This window comes from Corvus moneduloides, chromosome 8 (genome assembly GCF_009650955.1).
Source record: "Corvus moneduloides isolate bCorMon1 chromosome 8, bCorMon1.pri, whole genome shotgun sequence".
Classification (NCBI taxonomy): Eukaryota; Metazoa; Chordata; class Aves; order Passeriformes; family Corvidae; genus Corvus; species Corvus moneduloides.
Genome location: NC_045483.1, coordinates 7,228,975 through 7,245,709, shown reverse-complemented (window position 1 = coordinate 7,245,709; position 16,735 = coordinate 7,228,975).

Below are 16,735 nucleotides of genomic sequence, written 5' to 3'. Positions count from 1 at the left end.
TGCTCATTACTGTTCAGGTTTAAAGGAATTATTTCTCAATGAAAGATGCCTCACAAGCTGCATGAGAAGACAGACTGCAAGGAGACACTTTCTGTCTTTGAGTCCCAGCCACAGACTTTGGACTTCCCAATCTTATCAAGATGTTCAGGCCAACAGAGTGTCTCTGAAAAGTAAGCCAGGCCTTGAAGGAAGAGAAAAAGCCTATGATGTCAAGCAGCAAAACACAGGAGCAAAGGAATAGTGGCTTAGGGGAAGGAGAAAAATAAAATGAGCTATCATCAAGTCGTCAGGTTAACAGTTTTATGATCTGTACAAGCTTAATAGAGTTAAATAGAGTGGAAATCCACACCTTTGAAGCTGCTGTTGGAATGCATATTGCCTGATGGGGTTAACTGAGGAAGGCCTGAGTTCTGTGAAGTCTTAATAGTGCCACTTAAGTGGGTAAAATATGTATTCATTGTTATGTTGACAAAATAAAACAATTAAAGCAGTAGCTCATGGCTGTACTCACACACTATCTGCTGCATATTATCTTATGCAACTTTAGAGTGTTTTTCTTTATCCTCCCTATGTGCTGGGGCTGTCAAACCCCCCCTCTCCCACTTTTCTGGTCCCTTTTGTAGCTGGAGCCACTGTTTTCCTCTCCTCCCCTCTCTCTGCCTTCAGCACTGTGTTCTGTTCCTCCCTGTCTCTCACCATAGACTGTGGAGTGTGTTATGTTTTGGAGTTCTAGTTGTGAGAGACAACACCTGCTCGTAAAGCTCTGGAAAGCCCTTTGCCAAAGCTATTGGGATGTCATATCTATCATTAGTGGCTTTGAAAGTTTACACCAATTTGAAATAGAGCTATTGATGCAAAGCCTTTATTACAGGAGGAAACTTTAAACTTGAGAAACATGGGAACAAGTATGGCTATAATATTTTGGGGAGGTAGGAGGAGGGTTTTATTGTTTTTCTCAGCTGACAGTTTCAGTTTTGACTTGTTTTCTCCTTATTGGGCCCATTCTGCTAATGCTTCCCAAGGATATACTACAAAATTATAATTCTTAAAGCTCCCTAGCTATGCAGTCATATTTAGACTTTTGAAAACAAGCAACACATTCTTAAGGGCTCTTAAGTACACTAGTGATAATGTTAACTGAAGCAGTGAGAGATCTTTCCTTTCTTGGCTAAAATATTTCTGCAGGACAGTGCCACAGCCTTGGCTGTATTCCATCAGTCTCATCTTCCCTGGCTCACTGTCATGGCTTGCTAGTCTGGAACAAAACTCTCAGATATGTTGCAAGAAATAAAAAATCTTACAGAGAAAGGGAGTTAATGACCACAGTCAGAACTATTAACACCAAGCAAAGCCGAGTTAAAGGAACATGTGGCAGATCTTCACACTGGACTCCCTTTGTGACTCTTTGATCCTGCACAGCTGTAGAACAATTCAGAGTAGTAACACCTGCTGTAAAACAGCTCAGCGACTGTGCTAATTGCTTAACTGAGGAACAACAGCATTAAATAACATGAGGGTGACCACACTGTTTCTGTCTTTAATCATTCAACAAGAGATCAAACACCAAGCCCTGCTGTTGAAAAGCAGCGAGAAGGAACAGGAGACCTGGCACTCGTGATGTACTTAGGGCTTGAGTCTCATCTAATACCCTCAGGGGAAGAATTTGAACATAACTTAAACGCATTTGGGGTGTTTGGGGGCCATCTTTCCTGTGTTTCTATCAGTGCGTATTCTGATGGATGTATTTGGGGTCTGGAAGGAAGCAGGTGTCTGCAAAACCCTAAATGCACATCAACCAGCCCCAGGTTTCTGAAGAAGGAGAGTCAGTGAGGAGCGGTGAAATCAGCTTTTTACAGACAAAACTTCTGGCCAGAAGGAGTTTTCTGGGTAACAGTTTCCACTCTGCTGTAAGAAGCCTTTAGGCAAAGAGACCTGTAAAATTTTTTGTCTGAGAAACAGAATGGTAGGTGCTGAACTGAACTATACTGAAAAGTGTAATGGGCACCTATCACAGATGTGGATACTTATTGTTCAAAACACAGGCCATTTTTTATTATGAAATTAAGGTAGGTTTGAACTAATGGAGTGGAATGTTACTATTTGTTCTTTGCAGATCTGTAACAGGCAGCCTTTTGTCACCCTCAGACATTGCAGGTGTTTTCACTGTAAAGATCTGGGGGATGCAAGAAGATGGAGACTAATTTGCAGGTCTTACCTAAAATAGCCATGTATTTTAAGCATTCCTTCCAGTTTGAGACAGTGATAAATTAGAAATCCCTGCCCTGGTAAGGCTTGTTAGTAAATCTGATATGCAGTTAGCTGACAACTCTGATGCATGGTGTTTCAAACCTGCTCTTTGGAAACCCTGCCTTCTGCCCACCTCCCACCTCCCTGTGAGGAAGTATATCCATCAAATTTTACATGGGATAGCTCATATTGCTATCTGGATGATAGGAACAACATTTTCTGCATTAGCAACTCTCAACAGATAATGTCTTGAGGATTGAGAGAGGGAGATTAAGTCTGAATAAATATCCTGTGTTATTCATATTTAATCATTTTACTTAGACACTGTCTAATCAGTCAAAGCAACAACTGTTACTGACATATAGGTTCCATAAAAATATATACTAAACTGAAGCACTAAGCCTTGTCCCTTTATATTCATATTGAGCCTGTAAGCAGATCTCAGACAGAACAAACCGACTTAGAAATAGAAACTGATGGCTGTAATGAAAGAACCATGTTACCAAGGAATGACAAACAGGAACTTTGGACACATCTACATTGCTGGAGGAAGGGGGAAGGAGAAATTGTCCTGTGGGTAGCTTGGTCTGGTAAATAGTATATCTTTGTAACCCTATTATCTTCTGAGTTGGGACAGATTAAAGGTGTGAAACCTATTTGCCCAAGTATACGTGTTTTAACGTCAGCACCTTAGAATCCTTTTCCCTCCTTCATAAATACCAATAGTATGGGGGAAAGGGGGAAAGCAGCAGCAGGAGAAGGGATGGAGAGACTAAAATGTTTCTGTCTCTCTGGGTACAGAACTACAATACTTGGCAAAAGGCTGGGAAGCAGCATTTGAGGGAGAGAGGGAGGAAGAAAACAGTGAAGATGAGCTGAGAGGGGGACAGAGATGGGGATTTGAAAATTTCTAGAAGAGACAGAGCAGATATATTGCTGATGTGCTGCAAGTAAAGTGCACCATAACCAGTTCGGCTGAGGTGAGCTGGCATGTGCTTTCACAATGAAATTTGGCTCCTCCATCACATGAAATATTCTCTGGTTGCTGCCCCATCATTTAGCTGCATGGCATTCTACTTAGAACACAGCAAGCTGTTCTCTACCTTTAGAGACAGTATGTGTAGCAATGCCTTGAATGTTTTCATTGTAGCAGAGAGTAGAAAGCCTCTCCACTGCAAGCATTAGCAATGCAATTTCATAACTATCTGTTCAGACAGTGCACAGGAGCTTGAAAAACTGCTTGAGACACTTTTTTCCCCCTGGGAAATGCCATCCGAGAATATGTTAATCTGACAAATACGCGAAAGGCTGTCCCCTATTGGTGAACCATGAGGAAAATCACCTCCTTTTTTTCTGGGTTTGTGAGATGTGCTCCTCCCTGCCAAGACTGGAGCAATCCTTACCGTCTCATCAAACCAGACAGCTGAAAAGTATGGAGACATTGTGCTGCCTCCTTCGACTTGCAATGTGAATTTGATATTATCTGTACCACCTTTGACAATGCACTTGAAATTAATCAGAGGAGAAATGTCTTATTTGATTATATTTGACCATGAACATTGATCAGTTGCATGCAATTTTGACTTCAGATCTGCATGTCCAAAGTCCTTTCTAAAAAGGGCAAAATATTACCCAGAGATACACAGGAGCTTGTATTATCTGAGTCTCTGAAAAGATACTCTCGGGGGAAATGAGTGTACGTCTGGGAAATTAAAAATCATTTGCTACGAAACTCTCAGTGAGAGATGGACAGTATCAGAAGAGAGATTCCCCAAGACATCAATCCTTTGCCCATTCTCTTGTCATTGCAGCTGTGTTAGCTCATCCTACTTTCATATGCTTGCATTAATTTCTGGCAGACTAGAAATTCCATCAGTCCTCTGAAGAGACCATGGCAAAACCTGCTGCTCCTCATTATCTCAAGTGGCACAGGAGGCATCTGACTTCCCTATCTGTAGTCTGAAAAAACCCATGGAGACTATACAGTCCTCTAGTCCTTTTTCAGGCTTCGTTTCTGCACAGGAGAGTTGCTGTGGGCTTGGGTACAATGATAATTTGGTATCCTTAGGGCAGATTAGTCAGAGGATTTATCAGGCAGATTCAGAGTTAGGTGAGCCAAGAGCTCTACACAGTACTCTGCTTGAAGGCTTTGCTTTGGATGTTTTCTGTGTCTCCTAGGTTAGAATTCCCACCAAGAATGCTGTTAAAAGCTCTCCAAAGGCTTGGTTGTTGGCTCAGACCATCACATCCTCCGTGGTGGCCATGTCTGGTCCATGACTGGACCAGAGCCTCAAGTTTAGCTGCCTCCAAAAGCTCTGGACCTTCCATGCACCAAAACTTCTCCACAGACTGAAGCAGCACAGGACTGCCCTGCTTTACTGAACGAAGCAGTTCTGTTCACAAGTACTTTGTAGGATGATACTGGGAAACTTTCTACTGTTATTGCTTGTATCTTAAATGGGTAGAGATCATCACTTGCCATTTTGGCCCTTCCTCCCACCCTGTTTCTTGGGCTAGGGTAGATCACCCAAATTTGGTCTATCCCATGATGCTTGGGTAGTCCAGCACTTTTCACTGCTGAAAATAATTTAAATTAGGGTGAAGAAAAAAATGAAGAAAATAAATGCTTATTATTGCATGTAGCAGGATAGTGCTCTGATGTCTGCTCTAGTCTAGAGCTTGTGATAACTCACACCACTCAGCTGCATGGAATCTGTGAACTCAAACAGCACACAGGCTCAGGCAACTCCTCTTCTTCTAAAAGACGGTCAGGATTGCCACAGTCCCCACACCTCTCAGAGATTTCAGTGTACTGAGCGAGATTTGCATGTCCTGACAGGTTTTTCTTGACTGTCTCTAAGATTCATCATTCCTTTATAAAGGGCAATAGCTTTTCTTACCTCTCACCCTGTAACCTTCCTCTCTCCAGACACCCAAAGGGTCTTGGATGGCATTTTCTGGAGGGAGTAGAGTGTCTTAAGCTGTTTTGCAATAGGTTGTTTTTTGGCCAATAGGTTGTTTTTTGGCTTTGGTTTGTTGGGTTTCTTTTTTTTTGGAACCTGAAAAGGAATTAATATTTCACCAAAGTGACTGGGTGGGTGGACGGGGGAGCTTGAATACAAAATCCACTTGTTGATTGGGATTCTGGGGTGGGAGTAAAGGAAGAAAGCATTGCAGGGAGTATTTTCAAGCTCTTAAGAACATGTTTTTCCAAGTGCTGTTCTTAAGCATAAGACTTTTAATAATAAGAGCACAGTAGGGTAATATAAATGACACAAAAGGCACACTCATTGCAAAGCCGAACAGTTTGTGCTTTAGTAGATTTTTATGATAAAAGAGACAAAAGGAATGAAAGTTTTTTCCCCTCTCAAAAGCTACCATGCCTAGTAACATCTTTTACTAATAAAAAGATTTCAGCATCCCCCACCTCCTGAGATATGTTCTCACCCAATTAAAGTCCTCCTGAAGATCTGTAGACCTATTGAGAACTTGTTCCAACTCATTAAACTTGGTTTGCTGCCCTGTTACAGAAATTACAATCCAGTGCTTCTTAAATGATCTTAGTGTTTATAAGTGGCAGAGGTGAGGGCAGTTTGCAGACTCTCAGCCTTCTGCCTGGGATCTTCATTCTGTCTATCCTTCATCTTCCTCTTTGTTTTCCCTTCCGTCTTGTTTGTCAGCAGCAGGGCTTAGCTACCAACGGGAGGAGATTCAGTTTTCTTTTGTATTGTAGCAAAACAACTGTTGTTGTTGTTTGCCTTTTATTCTTTTTGCCAATTTGCCCGAGGCAGGCTGGAGGTGAGGAGCTCTGAAGTCTGCAAATTTGCCACAAAGATACACAAAAAGAGGTTGGTGTCTGTGAGCACATGGAGAGGGAAATGAAACTGTGGGAAACAGTAACCAGCATCCCTTAACATGAAATTGGTCTGTGAAATCTTGATGGGAAGAAGGAAATCCTTTTCTGTGCGGAACACTAGGAGCCTGATTCTAGTTCAAATAATGAAATCCTCTCAGAGTAGACCTGTAGATAAGCTGTGCAAGCAGCGTTAATGCCAACTATCATTTCGCTGGAGCCCACCAGCTGGTGCAGGCTGTTTGTAAATCTGAGTGTGCTGTGGAAAGCGAGGCAGTGTCCCCCATCAGCAGTTCAGTCACCTTCTCACACGAGAGTATGGAATCCGGAGTAAACTGGCTTCTTGCCTTTTTCAACAGAAACAGTACGAGCAGAGGCTGTCACAAGTTCAAAAAGCTGACTGGTTAATGTTGTGTCCTCCTCAAGCATGGCAAAATCCAAGGGTGAAACCACATGGCCTAAAGGTAAATATATGACTTTAATCCCACTAAAGGGCTTTGTAGTCATTTCCCCCCTCTCACAGACCATGTGAAAGGCTTGGGTGGGTACCTGGTACAGTTTCTGTGAGCCACTCAGATGTGGAACTCCCGCTGAAATCAGGGGAGAGGCCCTAAAGTCTTTTAGGATCTCTGCCATTATTTTTTTTTTTTTTTTGATATATATAAGAGAAATTATAAAATTTCCAGGTTTTTTTCCCTGTTTAGATCTATGTGTTCCTTGCTGAATGAGCTTTTTCCAGCACAAGGAGATCCCATCTTTTGGCACCACAGTAGTTTTAGGCACAGCTCTACTCTCTGGACAGAAAGGCCAAAGCAGTTTGTAGCCCTTGAGTCACCAGGATCTACCACAACACTGGCAGCAGAACACTTCATCTCTCTGCCCAGCTGTTGAATCCATTCCTGACCACACATCTGGTACAGTAACCCTGGGTGGATCACCCACGGCTCTGTAAAAAGGCAGGCACGAAGGAAAGAACTGTACCTTGCTGTGTGGCTCCAGGGCAACCCACTCTGCAGCACGAGACAAAATTCCTAATTCAGTATTACTTTGGTCTTTGTTTCATTTCTCTGATTAAAAGCAAACCTTGTCTCTGCTGGATGCATTTGTTATTGCTAGTTCGCTGGCTAGTGCATATACAGCTGGTTTTAGCCTCCATTTAAAATGCAGGGAGTTTAAGCATTACGTGTAGAATACAGCAGGATAAATAAAGACATACTTGAGCAAACATACATTTAGTAATTTATTTTTCTACCAGCAGTTTTAGAGAGCTGTGGGGTTTGTGATTTTTTTTTTTTTTCAATCTAATCCATTCAGTCAGCGGTCTCAAGAGTAAAAGCTTCTGCCTCAGCTTGGGGTTGATGCTTGGTCGAGCCTTAAAGCTTCATGGTTTTTTGACACTGCACTAAGTCTGAAGCTTTGATGTCTGAGGCTGCTGCCTGCACAGCGTAAATCATATTTTAAAGTTTATTGGTACAAAGAGTGCCTTTCCTCAGACATACACATGTGCATCCACACACAGCATCTTTCCACTTTTTTTAGCTACCTACAAGTTTCTGTAGGATTAGAGGATTCTTTCAGTTACTATTCCCACATGGATGTTGCCATCTTTAATTGAAAGCTCGCAGTGTTTGTGGGCTAAGGTAATACATACTTGTGCTTGGCAGTGCTGGTTGAGGAACAAAAGAGAAAGGAAAATGTTTTTCTCACTCCGTTACCATAGCTGCTGGTCCACTTTGGCTGTGTGTAAAAGCTGTTGCCAAAGATGGTGGGACTAAAGTGAAGGCCAGACTTGGTGCACAGAGACCAATAGTGACTTTTGGTGTGTGGATACAAACCAGACCATCTTCCATGGGCGTCCAAGGAGCTCTTTTATGATTGGCACAACAGCTGTGCAGCTCCTTTGGCTGCAACGTTTGCTGCTCCTCTTTTGGCTGGGTCTGAGGAGATGTGTGAGCCACCTTTCTGAAGTGTAGAGTGCCACTAGTGAGGAAGTTCAAGTCTGTGTTTCACAGGCTGATGGAGCACACCAGGACATGGGATTAGCAGGATTAGCAGGATCAGTGTCTGAGTTGTAGCTGTTCAGAGCTTTCTCCAGTGTACAGATGATTGCTGGCAGGAAGGAGACGTGGCTCCCTGTGGGAAGGCCAAGACACTGACTAAGCACTCGTTCTTCTCTTCACTCTGTTACAGTCATTCTCTGTTCCCAAATGTGCTTTATACAAGGAGCAGAAAGTACAGTTTGCACGTGTGCCTTTGTGCCAGATGTAAACTTTCTAACAAGCTATTCAAGCCAGTGGCACTGGTGATTGCCTTTGTGTATCTCCTGGTTTCCATCCACACAAGTGAGAGCACACAAAGAGATTGTGCAGGCTAAAACTCGTGCTGAATTTATTTACACAATGTTATAATTCAAAAAGCAGCACCCAACAAAATTCAGCACACCAAGTGTGGGTGAAATATGTTGTTATCAGTTCAATGTCTTTGGAGGAGGCACTGGAAGGATGGTATCATCAGGGAGAGAAAATACAGAAGAAGGCTGGAAGTGTGAGTTTCTTGTGACAGAACAGTTCCAGTCACAGCAACTTGTTTCAGAGCCCTAGAGCCCTCAGAAACATGAGGCCAGGACTCTGAAGAGGTGACCGAGCAGAACTTCATTCCTAGCAGAACTAAAAAGACTCTTAGTGTAATAAAAAATTAAATCTAATCTAACATCACCTGCAGTTATGAGGAATAATGCAGAAAATCTGCTGTTCCAGGTGTTAATTGTGGTGTGGCATTTCAGGGAAAGCCAAGGAATGCAATTACCTGTCAGTGGGACTTAGGCTCTTAAATACCATCAGTGCTTTAAAAAAAAATCCTCACTGGCCCCCTCAACCATTGCAGTTACCACTGCCAATGTCATCTGGAATCTTTTGCACCTACAGGGAATCCCTGGAAGTTCTCAGGGCAAGAAATAAAGCAGAGGGTTTGTCGTCTCCTGTTATTTTTAATAAAACTCTTCATCAGTCATTCTTTAAAGAGCTGCAGTACTCTCTCACACCTAGTGTCTGCAGTTGTCACCTAGAGTAAAAAGCCAAGTATTCAGGTTTTTCTCTCTTTCTTCAGAGTAGCTTCAGAGCTCAGGGACAAGTATATTGAAATACATTAGTAACACAGAAACCCTCATCCACCTACTCTATCATCTCTGTATTTTTCCTCCAGCTTCTATTTATCATCTATGTATAGATTCCCTGAATGAACAAAATTCTTCAAGAATTCATGATTCAGGCTCTAGGGCCAGGAGGTAACTGGGGGGAAGGAAAGAAATGGCAGGCAAAACATAATTAATTGTCCATGCACTGCTTCCCCTCAGCCATTTATACAGCTCTTTCCTTTGGAAGTGGTCATGCCTTGGTATAAAGGTCAAGGTATTAGTGCACTGGGCAGGATTCAGACAACCTTTTTTCAATTTCTGCTATTGACTCCCTGTATGACAAGAGGTAGGTCCCTCATTTCTGTCTGTCTTAGATCTCTATCTGTAAAATAAGGGTAAGTGTATTTCTTTCCATTTTTCTGGTCTATTTGTCAGCTCTTTAATCCTTGGCGTTAGGTGTGGATGCAAACACACCCACACCTATGGTTCTCAAAGTGTAGTGACAAATACAAATATGTAAGACTGTATCTGAGCTTCAAAATCAGCACAGTTTATCTGCTATTACTGATTGTTTTTCTTACTTGTATCCTTCTTTATCCATTAAAAACTGTGATTTTTGAACAGCAAGCTGGCTATGAGCCCATTAGTATAGAGAAGGAATTTGTGATAATCTTAAGCCACTTTCAGACCACTGAAGATGGGAATAAACTTCCCAGCAGCAGGTTCACTTGCAACTGCATCTTTGGGTAAGGTCTTTCTTTAGGAAAGTCTTGCTGGCCAGTGTTTATAACAAGGCACTGGAGTACAGGGATCACAGGCTGATGTGGCACTGCATTCCCTGTCGTCCCCGCAGGTACTGTAAGAAAATGTAGCAGAAAAGGGTATGCTATTTAAATTCACAGCAGTAACAGCAGTAAAATGTTTAAATGTCTCCACAAACCAGCTTCTTAATATCCTGTCAATGCTATTTCTCTCACACCCCTGCTGTAACCGAGAGGAGCAATCAGAGAGACACGGATTTCCACAGCAAAGCTGGCCAAAGACGCGTTTTCCTCTGGCCAAATTCCACCTCCTCCTTGCAGTTCATCACTCCTCCGCTGTGTTGATACAACAGTTTATTATTAACATTATTTTCAGCTGGTTCATTTCAGGAATCCAGGCTAGGGCTCAGCCCCACAATCCTGGTGGCACAAGTGAGGTGTGTAGGACGTGGTGTCGGGAGGGGATGTGCAGCTGGGGAGCAGGGGCTTGTGAGGCTGGGCTTGCTGCTGTGCCAGGGTGCCTGCAATGAGCCAGGTCTCACTGTGTGCAACCTGATGTCCTGTTTGCTGCAAGAGAATGAGTGTGTGTGCTTTCCTAAGAAGCTGGGTACATAGTGAGTTCCTGAGGTTTTCATGGCACAGCATTCCTTGGGAGAATGTGCTAATTCAAATGTTTGTCTCTCAGTGTGTGGGAGTTGGAGTCAATGCTGGGAAATACAAAACTTGTGACACACTGTGATAATGGGGGCATTTAACACAGACCATTGAGAAATCGTAGTCAGGGAAATCAAACAAGGAAAACTATATGAGATGAATTTCCATGAGTTTTTATTTTCCTTTTGCTCTTCTTTAGAGGGTGAATGACTGAGGATGGCGGCTCAGTTTCTGGCCTGTAAGATACAATTTTAACAGTGATCTTACTAAAACATTGTTGAACCTCATTACACCTGAGTTACCAAAACTGACTCCAATTTGCATGCTTGTGCAGAAGCTTATGCTAGGTAGAAGAAGAGCATTTATGGTCTCCAGATGGCAGCTGTTTTGATATATGAAGGCCACATCTTTTTATATCCATTTATTTTGTATCCGTAGACAAACTGGTTGAGACCTGAGGCTTCTTGGAATCAGAATGAATGGATAATGAATAATGGAACCTCCATTTCCATGCAAGAAAAGTAGTCTGTGAGCTACTAAGGATCCACCTATTGATCAACAGATTGGCCAATGCCAGCAAGCACTTTTTTAATCAGGAAAATAAAGACATACCTAGGGTTGCATGCTATGAAAATTACTATCAGAGGGAGGAAGGTATTAACTTCACAAGGAGCATACTGATAAATTTATTCTTCCCAAAAAAAATTGTGGAGATAATCTCATTAACGACCTTCTGTTTCTGCTTCTCTTAGTATTAATTTTCTCTTTCTTAGTTGAAAATTTAGGAAAGCATTTAATCTCTTACAAATTATATAGAATTTTATGCCTATTTGTCTACTTACTTCCATTAGCAAGGTTAGAAAGAACTTTTTGTCAGTTATGTCATTAATCCTGGGCTTCTAGGCTTGATTTGACTATTGTGACTAGAGTAACTTCCAGAATCTCTTTGAAAATGTACGTATCCATTCTCTTTTTGAACAGAAAAATTGCTCAGCTTTCTGAAAATGTGTGTGCATAACGTCCAGCTTCAATCTCACAGGTGGAACATGGGGACTTAAAGTGACAGAATCAAAGCCCAGGAGAAAAGAGCAGAACAAGGCTGAACAAGAACTGACTAATGATAAGAGGGGCCTAGAAGATCTGGCTTTCAGCTAGCTTTGAATGTCTAACCTCTGGAGACTTAGAAGCATTTAAGATGTCTCAAACCTGAGCCAAAATTATCTTCAGTCTGAAGTTTGCTCATTGAATGTTCTCCTCTCTTTTGGGCTGATGACTTCATTTGTTCCACAGGTCCTGTAACAATGCATTTCCATATCGTGCCTGTGGTCCTTTCATCCCGCCTCATTTCCTGAGAGTGATAAACTACTTGGAATCCCTTTCTTTTTCCAGTTTGAGAGTTCAAAGTATGAATTTGTAGCAAATTATTCCGGATGAGTGGTTTCATTAAAAGAACAGAAGGGAAATGGTTCTAAAAACCTTCTGTGTTGAAGAGGAGAGGGATAGTGAAATAAAGTACAGCCTCAGACAACACTGAGAACTTCCCAGAACTGTAATACATTGTTTCTTGTAGAATTAAGTGGGTGGTTTGGACATGCTGCTATATCTCTGTGCTGAAATTAAGATGAGCTCCACTAATAAACACAGTGCCCTTCCCTGTTCACAGGGGGGATTTTCCATTGTGGTAACAATGGTTCACTAGAGGTGGGACAATTTCTCCACAAAGATCATAGACATAGAGGCAGAATTTTAGTGCATCTCAAGCCTAAGAGATTCATTAAGAGATTATTCTTATGAGAAAATGCAATGTTTTCATGCATTTTAGTTGTTGAGCATCCAGTACAGTTTCTTCCAATATCCCTGGGGGATTGTAGCTATACACCAGTCAATAAACACAGTGGGACTTCCTAAGCCTGTGATGCCATCAGCCATTGTCTTCATGAAAGACATGGGGTCTTGTGAAGATTTTCAAATTCTTATTTTGGTAGGGTCAGATTAATTGTACTGTATCTAGAAGGCAAGACTAAACTGGGAGAGTCTGGGGTGTATAAAGCTTAGAAGAAAGGAGAGAACCACTGGGTCAGACTCTCAGAGAAGTCAAAAAAAGGGCTGTTAATAATGGATTTTCATGAGTTAACCTTTTATCTTGTCCTTTTCAAAACGCTGTCATGTAACATGAGCTATGTTCTACCAGATAATTTTCCTAAAGTGGTTGCAGCATGCACCAAAGATCGTTGCACTCTTTGTACTATCATTTCAGAATACACTTTAACTACATCTTCTGTAGGATATAGCCACTCTGGCAATCTTTTAGAGACACGATTCACAGCAGACAAATCATCTCTTATGTGTAGTCATGCAAAGTGAAATAAAACAAAGTAAGAAGGAAGGTGTCAGCTGACTTTAAATGTATCTAAATTCTTTCTCCCAGGAGAAGGCAAAAAGGCAGTGGTTCTAATCTTGCTGTAGCTTGTACAACACTTACAACACTGATTAACACTTGTTCATGTTCTCCCTGATTTCAGTGGAAATTCCGTGGGGCTTCTGGGAATTCTGAAACCCTCAGATGAGGAATTCGTGGAGGCTTATCCAGTACAAGGAAAAGACAACTAGCTCAGGCAGCATTACTTCAGCACAGAAACGCAGCATGGCCCAGCCTGGCTTTGGCTAAAGCCCTGTGGTTTATACTCCTCTGAAGGGCACAGTATGAATATGAACCTTTTTGGGCCAAGTAGGGCCTGATCTCTGGGTTTCCCTCATTTTGCAGTTGTCTTCAAGAAATGGAAATTAGTCAATGGAGGCAGCATGAGCTCAGCAGCCCAGGCCAGCACTGTTCTCCACCAAGAACCTGGGCAGAGTTGAGCTGTTTTCCCATCTAACCCTGAAGTGTGAAACACTTTAGGTTGGAGACAGGCGCCCTTCTGTTCCACCCAGGGAGATTTCCAGCATGCAAAAGTGCTTAATGAGCTCTGGAGCCCAGGATGAAGGTGCTCACTGAATTAAATCATCTTTGGGACTACGCAGTGTAGAGAGTAAATACTGTACATCACCATCTGAGAGCCTGGCTCCTAACTTCAATTTAATCCCTATTTAGACTGCTTGAATCTTTATGTTCTCATCCATAAAATGGATTTAACAGCATTTTCCTGCCTTTCAAGGCAGCTGGGTAAGCACACAAAGATATGTGCCTTAGCACTAATGAGCTCTTATGAGTACTGTAAATGAGAATCATCTAGATTAAAATGATACAGGGGCTTTTCTTTATTTTGCTGAAAATAACTGAATCTCTAAGCATTTATGAGGATTTTTTTCAGTGGAAACCTTTATATTTTGTGTAGGAAAGAGCGGGGCCAGAATCCATCAAATGTAAATGTGCATGTATAAATACGCATAGAGCAGGCCAATGTTTTCACCCTGAGGAACTACTGTATAAAACATTTTATTATATTTTATTTTGTTTTATATTTTATTTTTTTTCACAGCAAGAAGGGTCTAGCAGAGTCAGCTGCACTAGGGAGAGACCTCAGATTGCTGTCTTTGGACTTTGGACCCCAAAAGTGATGGAATAATTCCACAGAAAGAGAAGGTTGAATGAGAAGACAAGAAAATCTGTGGTTTGCACACAAAGAATTTAATCCAAACCCACCAATTATTACACTATGATATGTGCTTGTAGACTTTGACTAGTATAAAACATGGCCACATCTACTTTTTGGACAGAATTTATTGGACCGAAGAATGGGCAAGCATGAGTTTGAACTGCATATGCAAGAGCAGAGGTACAGAAGAGCCATTCCTCTCACTCTTGCTTCATCTTCTGCCCTTTACTCATGGGTGTATGCCTTGCTATGCTTGTGCCTGTTTAAAGGAATAAATTCTTAATTCATGGCAGAATTAGAAAGCCCCAACTCCAAGAAAGAGAGGAATATCATGGTATGAAAGGACTTGAACTTTAAATTGTTACTTAGGCTTGAATCCAATGGACTTTATTGCTTGCAATTAGAAATTGAACATAGTACTCTCGTCTTGGGTTGGTTTTTGGTTTGGTTTCTTCTTGTTTTGTTTTGGATTTTGTTGTTGTTGTTTTGTTGGTTTGGATTTTGTTTGTTTTTTTCATCAGGTGTTTGAAATATGATCCTTTGGAGCATCCTCTGCTGTTTATCACAAAACCAGCTGCAGAGCTGAAACATGTGAGATGTACAAGGCAAAATTAAAAGAGATTGTCATCCTTTCTGGTTTGTCTCTTCCTGTAGGATTTCTGAGGTTCCCTTGCAGCGACACCAACCGTGTGTGATTACAGTGAGTATGATTATGTCTGGATGCTTAGTACCAATTTCCAAGCTGAAGACTATGATTTTATTGTGTATTATTTATAAAGTTCCTGCTAGGCCTAATGCTTGCTTCATGAGAGATCACTGTTGAATATTTGAGCTGAACCTTTCATTCCACTTAACAACTCACTTTATCAACACACTGTCCACAGGTAATGCTGAGCATACTTCCCAACAGGGTATATTTTAACTGTTCCATTACTTTATCAGAAGACTGGCCCTCCTTGTTGGTAAATACCTTCTTGTACCTTGGACTGAGTACACCACCTGACAAGAGGGTCAGGGTTTCCTGTATGCAGTTCAGTGCTACTTCACCACCAGCATTTCACTCTGGAAACTTTAGACTATTCTCAGTTTTCCAAGTCAGCAACTGGATCATATTTATTTAGAGCTGGCTGTGCAAATGTATTGATTTGTAGCCTGTTATTGTTTTGTGCCTTGTATTTATGTGGTTCTAATGGACTGAAAGTGTTTCAAAACTGAAGGGGATTAAAATATAGAGCTTTTTCTCTGAGCAAGTATAGGGAATATTATAACCTGAAATCTGTTCTAAAATGCGAATTTACAGCATTATATACTGTTATTTTAAAGCTAGAGATACCGTGCCATCTAGTAATTGAATACAAAGCCACGAAAATAGTAGAAAGAAATGAAGGTACAGAGAGGAAACAATGAAGCTGGAAACACAAACCCTTGTCATATGTGAGGAATGAACTCTGAAACAAGCTCTGACTTTGCCTCAGCATCACTTGCTTGTCGAATAATCTTACCCCCCAGCCAGATGTCACCATAAGACCGGTGACAACTTCCAGTTAAAGGCCTATGGTGTTTATCATCTCCTTTTACATATGGATAGAAAGCAGTCCTGTGACCTGCCCCTTGCACCCAAGAGGTTTGTGCTCCTTCTTTAAAAGATGTCTGTGCCAAGACTCATTCCCATCCTTGGTGCTGTAAGTTTCCAAGCTCAGTTTTAGTGTTTTGAACCTTGCTCAGCCACTGCCAACTCTGAAAACTGGGTTGAGCCTGCATCTCCAGCAGTCCCTAGGTACTGAGGGTGGTTTTGGAGAAGCTTAGGTCTCAGCTTTTGACAGTGCTGAAAATGTCCCTGTGCAGTGGATTCAAGCCTCACAGCTGCTTTGGCTGCCCAATTCTGCAAGGGGCATTTTCAGAGCACGGCTACACAAATGTGAATGTTGTGTTGTGCATCTCAGCTATGGAGCAAGGAACCCACTGCATTGTGACAGCACCAGTCACACTTACCAAGGAGTCCTGGCACCCTTAAGGAATGAGGGACAGGTGCTAATGATCCAATCAGCTGCTCATCCTTGAGATTGCATAATGATTATGCAACAGATTTAATTATAGGAGTTTGGGTTTTAAGTTAACTTTTATGCATGGCTGGGCTTTACCAGTAATCCTATACAGTGCCTGTATCCAAGGCACCATTCAGTGGCTTCTTGCAAATCCCTGCAAAGCAATTACTGTCCTCTCTACATATTCTGGAATTGTCAGTTTCAGGTGCAATTAAAGCAAAATTGCTTTCAGTAGGTACTCGGCTGTGATGACTTTTGCTGGTCATAATTCTCTCTACACTATGTTGTTTCTTCAGATAAAAATTATATTTCTCTTGTGCCCTGGAATCTCAAGCTCATTTTTGACCCAAAGTATCCTCAGAGAGTTGTAAAACTAAGATGTTATAACTGCACATTACCTAGTAATGAACACTGTGAGAGTAAGGCCAGGAAGATGAAGAGAAGAG